General features: G+C 33.6%; 1 protein-coding gene across 2 annotated transcripts in view; it reads left to right on the top strand.

The window, feature by feature from the left end:
* Positions 1–7,685, top strand: part of LOC106874384 (glutamate receptor ionotropic, kainate 2) — a 1,088,700-nt gene that overhangs the window by 2,344 nt on the left and 1,078,671 nt on the right. The gene's annotated exons all lie outside the window — the stretch shown is intronic.

The following is a 7,685-nucleotide window of genomic DNA, read 5'->3' as shown; positions in this document are numbered from 1 at the left end:
TATATATATATATATATATATATATATATATATATGTGTGTGTGTGTGTGTGTGTATATATATATATATACACATATATACACATGTATATAAATATATGTAGATACTTTTCATTATATATCCGAGATTATTTTCAATTATTTTGGTTTTCTTAGCTGGGCATAGACATCCGTGCCGTAGCTCATACCTCTAATTAATTTTAAATTATTTTTGAGCAATTTATGAAAAATACTTCGATGCAAACACAACCCCCCCCCACACACACACACAGACTCACATAACACACACTGACTCACATAACACATACACTCATATAAATACACGCATATGCACACAACACATGAAGACATATGTGCATGTGTGTTTGTACGTGATTTCATGTGTATATGCGTGCGCGAACGTGCGTGGAAATAATGGTATTGATTCTATTGAGTGTCTCCCTGATAGTTAAGGTGTAGGATGCCTATATGAGGAATGTATAATTGTAAAGCTCAGAATAAATAAAATAAAAAAAATCAACTATAGTTATTCGCCTGTCTTCGTTTCAATCTGCTTTCAAACCCTGCAATGTACATAGGGGTGAAGCTCCCCAACCCACATCCATCACATGTGTGACCTTGACCCGTAGTTTGGAATTGTTATTATTATTATTATTATTATTATTATTATTATTATTAGTATTATTATTATTATTATTATTATTATTATTATTGTTTTATTATTATTATTAATAATAGTAATAATAATGATAATGATAATAATAATAATAATAATAATAATAATAATAATAATAATAATTGTTTCAAATTTTGCCAGAAGGGCAGCAGTTTCCGCGGAATGGCTAAGTCGAATACATCGACCCCAGTGTTCAACTGGTGATTGTTTTACTCACCCCAAAAGAATAAAAGGCAAAGTCGACCTCAGCGAAATTTGAACTCAGAACGCCAAGACGGACGAAATATTGCTAAGCATCTTGTCTAGTACGCTAACGATTCTGCCAGCTCACCGACTTAACAACAACAACAACATCAGCACCACCATCAAAAACGACGACGACAGCAAACAACAACAACGACGTCGACGGCAAAGACGATAATAATAATAATAATAATAATAATAATAATAATAATAATAATAATAATAATAATGATAATAATAATAATAATAATAATAATAATAATAATAATAATAATAATAATAATAATGATAATAATGATAATAATAATAATAATAATAATAATAATAATAATAATAATAATAGTAATAATAATAAGGTGAGCTGGTAGAATTGTTTCTGTGCCGGATATTATGATAAGTGGCATTTCTCCCGGCTTTATGTTGTGAGCTCAAATTCATCGTTTTGGGTCGGTTGAAAAAACTACTTCTTGAGAACTGGGGTAGATGTAATCAATCTACCCGCTTACCCAAAATTTCAGATCTTGTACACGTAGTAGAAATGAGTGTTATTTTAAATAAGTACCAGCTGTGTACCGGGGTGGGTATCATCCACTTACACATGCCCCAAACATGGTGGCCTTGTGCCAAAATTTGAAATCAATATTCTAATTATTATTATTATTATTATTATTATTATTATTATTATTATTATTATTATTATTATTATTATCATCATCATCATCATCATCATCATTATTATTATAATTATTATTATTATTATTATCATCATCATCATCATCATCATCATCATCATTATTATTATTATTATTATCATTATTATTATTATTATTATTATTATCATTATTATTATTATTATTATTATTATTATTATTATTATTATTATTATTATTATTATTATTATTATTATTATTATTATTATTATTATTATTATTATTATTATTATTATTATTATTATTATTTAATTGCTAAAATCGTTAGAATGCTGGAAAATAGCCTTCTGATACTTATTCCGGCTGTTTATATTCTGATTTCAAATCCCACTCATATCAACTTTCACTTTCATTTTTTTTTCTTTTTTCTTTTTTTTTTCGTAATCGGTATAGTACCAGTCTGAAAATAACTGGGAGTGATGGTATCAGCTACACCCCCACCCTACACCTTCGACAATTGTTGTTTTTGAGCCTAAATCAGAAACCATCATTATTATTAATATTTCTATAACCTTCATCAACATCATCATCATCATCATCATCATCATCATGTAGTAGAGTGGTGAACTTGTTAAATCCTCAGACAACGTGTCTTGTCACATTTGTTCCGATTTTTTACGTTCCAAGTTCAATTCATGTTGAGGTAAACTTCGCAGCTCTATTCTTCCTGTGTCAAAAAAAAAAAAAAGCACAGGTAAATTTTATTGAAGAAATAACCCCCACCTCAAATATTTCGGCATGTGTCTATGTTATATATGATAAGTCTTATTAATATATCTTAACTGATTCGACAATTAGCAAATAATTAATGACGCTATAGAATTCTAAAATTTAAACAAGTTCAGACATTGTACAGACAAGAAGTAAAAAAATTATTATATCAGTTACAGTATTCGACTGTTATTTTACAAACTCGAAGTCAGGAAAAACAAAAACGAAACAGTTTCTAGCATACTCCGAGTCATTTTGTCCGGTATTCTACATATATAATTTACATATTTCCATTAGTTATTAAGCATTATTATTATTATCATTATCATCATCATCATCATCATCATCATTATTATTATTATTATTATTATTATTATTATTATTATTATTATTATTATTATTATTATTATTATTATTATTATTATTATTATTATTATTATTATTATTATTATTATTATTATTATTATTATTATTATTATTATTATCATCATCATTATTATTAAGACGGCGAGCTGGCAGTATCGTTACCACGCCGGGTGAAATGCTAAGTGGTATTTCGTCCGTTTTACGTTCTGATTTCAAATTCTGCCGTGGTCAGCTTTGCCTTTAATTCTTTCGGGATCGATAAATTAGGTGTCAATATAACTCTGGGATCGATGTAATCCACTAGTACCCTCCCTCCAAATTTCAAGCCTTGTGCCTTTAGCAGAAATGATTATTATTATTATTATCAAGACAGCGAGTTGGCCGTATCGTTAAGACGCCGGCCGGGCGAAATGCTTAGCGGTATTTCGCCTGTCTTCACGTTCTGATTTCAAATTCTGCCGAAGTCGACTTTGTCTTTCATCCTTTCGGGGTCGATAAAATGAGTACCAGTTAAACACTAAGGTCGATGTAATCGACTAATCCCTTCCCCCAGAATTGCTGTCCTTGTGGCAAAATTTGAAACCATTGTCATCATCATCATGAATTTGGTGTTAACATACTATTTATCGTAGCGGATGGTGAATATAATAAATAGCCGTTAAATATTTTGGTCGGTTAAACAGACTGCACACTTAACCAAAAATCTGTGGCATTGCAGCAAATGTGGTATTATAGAAATTAGAATTATTATTAATGGTTAATAGCTAGAGCGACCGACATAGTGTCTTTGTGTGTTTAGTTATGTCCCCTTACAATCTGAGTTCGAATCCCGTCAGTTTCAAAATCATCCAACCGTCATCGCTAAAATACCTTCTAATCAGTGAAATATTCAAACTGGAGAAATTGATTGTAAATCCACCTTCAAAGATAATATATATTTGTTTAGTTGCTTTTAACTAACAATGGTGGATAGTTATTATTTCAATGAATTACTACCAAACCCTAAAACTGGGGATCGGCAAAACCGGTTGATTACCTGACAGAATATCCTGTGGTATGTTACTGCGTTCCTTAAAGTGCTGGGATTAAATCTAGGAAGACGCAACTCCAGCCTTTGATCCTTCCTTTTCCGGTAAAAAATAAATACCCGTGTTGTAAGTTTCAACAGACTTTGCCATGTATAACTATGCATGGCATTGTGATAGTGCAACGAGCTGTTGAGAGTGTTGTTGTTGTTGTTGTTGTTGTTGTTGTTGTTGTTGTTGTTGTTCTTCTTCTTCTTCTTCTTCTTCTTCTTCTTCTTCTTCTTCTTCTTCTTCTTCTTCTTCTTCTTCTTCTTCTTCTTCTTCTTCTTCTTCTTCTTCTATTATTGAAGCGGCGAACAGGCAAAGTCGTAAGCATGCCGGGGAGAACGTTTGGCGGCACTTCCTCTCTCTTTACTTTCAGAGTTCCAATTTGGCCGATGTTCACTTTGCCTTACATCTTTTCCGGGTCAATAAAACAAAGTACCAGTCGATGTAATTGACTTACCCCTCAGTCGAACTTGCTGGCCTTATGCCAGAATTTGAAACCATTATTATCATTATTATTATTATTATTATTGTTATTAAGATGGCGGTATTGTTAGCACGCTGGGCACAATTATTAGCAACATTTCGTTCTGAGTTCAAGATCCGCCGAGGTCTTTCCTCTTTTAAGGGTCGATGAAATAAGTACCAGTTGAACACTGGGGGCGATGTAATCGACGTGAGCCCTACTCCGAATTTTAAGACCTTATGCCTACAATAGAAAAAATAATTATTGTTGCTAAGGCGGCAAGCTAGTAGAATCGTTAGCATGCCGGGCGATATAATTAGCGACATTCCTTCCGGGTATACGTTCTGAGTTCAAGTGCCACAGTATCCGACTTTGCCTTTCAATTATTCTGGGTCAATAAAATTTGTACTAGTCAAGTACTGTGTTCAATGTAATCGACTATCCGTATACCCCAAATCTTCAGGCCGTGTCATTATGAATGCGGTAACCTTGCACAATCGTTACCGTGTTGTCAAATTATTTAGCGGCATTTCTTCCGCTTTTATGTTCTGAGTTCAAATCCTACCGTTATCGACTTTCCATTTCATCTTTTAGAGCATTTATAACAAAAAGAAAAAAAAACAAAAAACAGCTAAAACATTACAGTTAATGTAATCAACTACGCCCTATTTCTAAAACCACTTGACTTTCCCCACAATTTTAAACAATTCTTATTATTTACTTTGGCAGAAGGTGAACGGCTGGCAAAATCGTTAGAACGCTTGTCTTTACGTCCTGAGTTCAAATTCCACCGAGGTCTTTTTTTTGCTTTTCATCATTTCGGTGTCGTGGAAATAAGTACTAGTCAAGCACTGTGGTCCATGTACTCTCCATCCCGCAAAATTTCAGCCCTTGTGTCTATATCTGAAAGTATTATTATCATCATCATCATCGTCGTTGTCGTCGTCGTCGTCGTCGTCGTCGTCGTCGTCATCATCATTATCATCACCATCATCATCATCATCATCATCATCATCATCATTATTATTATTATCATTATTATTATTATTTTTTTATTATCATTATTATTATTATTATTATTATTATTATTATTATTATTATTATTATTATTATTGTTATTATTATTATTATTATTATTATTATTATTATTATTATTATTATTATTATTATTATTATTATTATCGTTGTTGTTGTCAGAAGTGTTAGAGCGCCGGCATGGGATTTGAGTTCAAAGTCCACTGCCCTTCTTCAACTCACCCGTCTTTTCTTCTGGATCAATAAAACAAAGCACTGGTCAAGTACTGAAGGCCGATTTAATCGACCAACAGTCTCTTTTGAATTTCTCTTGATGAATTGGAAGGATCTTCAGATAGTCCGGAAGCATACTGTGTGGTATTACCTCCTATTCAGGACGTTGCCGTTTCAAATCCTGCCAAGGTCAAATTTGCCTTCCTTCCTCTCATCCACAATAAAGAAAGAAAGTAAAGCATCCATTTAGTACTGAGGCTGACGGTTGCAGAATCTTTAAATCATCGGAAAATATATAGTGTTCCAATTCTGTAAATTATGAGTTCAAATCTCATCCTTGTAAACGTTAGCTTTTATCCTCCTGAGATCAATAAAAAGAAGTACTAACAAGGGACTATCGTCGATGGCGTCCATTGTGTACACCCACTCAGCATCATTGCCTTTATGCCTCAATCTGTAACACTCATTGCCATCATCATCATCATCAGCAACATCGTCGTCGTCGTCGTCGTCGTCGTCGTCGTCCTCCACCTCCTCCTCCTCCTCCTCCTCCTCCTCCTCTTCCTCCACCCTCTTCTTCTTCTTCTTCTTCTTCTTCTTCTTCTTCTTCTTCTTCTTCTTCTTCTTCTTCTTCTTCTTCTTCTTCTGCTTCTGCATTTTGTCTGTCTTTACGTTCTGATTTCAAATTCACACGATAAAATGAGTACCAGTTGGATTCCAGCCCCCTTCTTCTCGACTTATCCCTTTCCCTGAAATCTCTGGCCTGTACCAAACTACTACTACTACTACTAATAATAATAATAATAATAATAATAATTATTATTATTATTATTATTATTAGCATTATTATTATTATACTACAACAATTGTTGGTTTTATTTCGGCCCACATTTGCTTTTCTGTTTTCGGTAAAAAGTGACTCCAGTTATGTTGTAGTGCCGGTTGAGTTCATTGTACTCCTTTATCCGTTGCAACACCGAGTTTCTTAATTGTAAATGAATTGGAGGTGTTATTTCCTCAGTATTCCCTTTTCTCTCTCTTCTTCACCACATTCTTATCTTCACATTCATCACCAACAACATCATGACTATCATCATCTTCGAATAATAACTTTCTTCCTAACGAAAAAAATAAATAAATAAAGCAACAGCAGTAATACAACAACTACAAACCGCGTCACTTAACACCAGCAGCAAAGAACATCATCACTTTTTATTTCATTTCAAAACACCATGAACAGCATCAAGAATATCTACGGCAGCAACATCAATGTCACTATTTTTATCAACACCAACACCATCACCATAATAACTACCATCGTTTTCGTCATCATCGTCATCATCATAATCGTCATCATCATGATCATCACGATCATCATCATCATTACCATCGTTGTGGTCATCATCATAATCATCGTCGTCGTCGTCGTCGTCGTCATCATCATCATCATTGCATCATCATCACCATCGTCCCCATGTTTCCATCGTTTTTCTAGTGATGCGGTCAAACATCGACTCTCGATTCACTTATTCCTGTTTCAATACATCAGTATTTCTTGAGAATTTGACGTTAAACGACGCCTTTTCTGTCCTACGACCACCAAAATAGGATATTGAGTAGAACACTGATTAGGCTTCATTTACTTTGGATAAGAATGCACATCACAGAGCATCATTTCCCTTCGCTAACAGTTGTATAGGCGCACGTTTAAATTATCACTGTACTTTTCACTCGAGGCGCACAGTGTTCTACTAATGATGATGATGATGATGTTGATGATGATGATGATGATGATGATGATGATGATGATGATGACGACGACGATGATGATGATGATGATGATGGCGATGATGGTGGTGGCGGTGGTGACGCATATGTCGATGACGTTCACAACGTTAACTCTAATGATGATGATACTGGAAGTACTGGTGAATATATTTGTGGTGGTGATGTTGTTGTTGTTATTATTAGTGGTGGTGGTGGTGGTGGTGGTTTTGGTTGTTTTGGTGCAGAGTTTCCATTTTTGTATTTGCAAACTTTATCCTTAGCTACCAATATATTTCGTTTCCTATCTTGGTTTAAAGTCACGAATTCTCAGTGATGAACGTAAACAATAAGTAAACTTACATTCATTCACGCACTTGCATGCGTGTATACCAACATGCATGTGCACGTGCATATATATATATATATATA

The sequence above is a fragment of the Octopus bimaculoides genome, chromosome 2 (genome assembly GCF_001194135.2).
Source record: "Octopus bimaculoides isolate UCB-OBI-ISO-001 chromosome 2, ASM119413v2, whole genome shotgun sequence".
Classification (NCBI taxonomy): Eukaryota; Metazoa; Mollusca; class Cephalopoda; order Octopoda; family Octopodidae; genus Octopus; species Octopus bimaculoides.
The sequence above is the reverse complement of the archived record's forward strand: the minus strand, read 5'-3'. Positions and strand labels throughout refer to the sequence as shown.